The sequence below is a fragment of the Sinocyclocheilus rhinocerous genome, unplaced genomic scaffold, assembly GCF_001515625.1.
Source record: "Sinocyclocheilus rhinocerous isolate Xijiao unplaced genomic scaffold, SAMN03320098_v1.1 C35370408, whole genome shotgun sequence".
In the NCBI taxonomy this organism is placed as follows: domain Eukaryota; kingdom Metazoa; phylum Chordata; class Actinopteri; order Cypriniformes; family Cyprinidae; genus Sinocyclocheilus; species Sinocyclocheilus rhinocerous.
In genome coordinates this window covers 1-456 of record NW_015749100.1, presented here as the reverse complement: position 1 = coordinate 456, position 456 = coordinate 1, and the positions used below count along the sequence as shown (strand labels likewise).

Here is a 456-nt window from a genome sequence, read left to right as displayed (position 1 = left end):
GCCACAGGAAGAAAAAGTGTTTCTTCACTTTGTTTTAAAATCTACTTTGTTTCTTAGAAAGCCAGCCTACCATAATCCAGTGGGTTTCTATGATTACCCTTCTGTGAAACATTTTAAAGGGAGAAGGTTGTTACCATGGAGTTCATCAGGAAGTACATCCACGTCGCTAAGCTGGTGAAGCCTGTCCTGACACTGGAGGCATCAGACTACATAGCAGAGGAGTATTCCAGACTCCGGAGCCATGACCAAGTCAACAGTGACTCCGCCAGGGTCTGTAGAGTCAATTTAAAGTGTAAAATCTTGCCTTTTCATGTTATTGTTGCTCTTGAATTGCTTGGTTTGATTTAGACTGACTGTAACCATTCCCACAGACGATGCCTGTGACCGCTCAAGCTCTGGAGACCATGAGTTGATTGTCTACAGCTCACGCCAAGGCCCGCATGAGTAAAACCATTG

General features: G+C 44.5%; 1 long non-coding RNA gene across 1 annotated transcript; it reads left to right on the top strand.

Annotated features, from left to right (window-relative positions):
- Positions 1 to 423, top strand: LOC107734832 (uncharacterized). Its single transcript, XR_001639182.1, has 3 exons — positions 1 to 16; positions 120 to 270; positions 372 to 423. It is a non-coding gene; the product is annotated as an uncharacterized LOC107734832 (long non-coding RNA).
- The last annotated feature ends 33 nt before the right edge of the window (positions 424 to 456 follow it).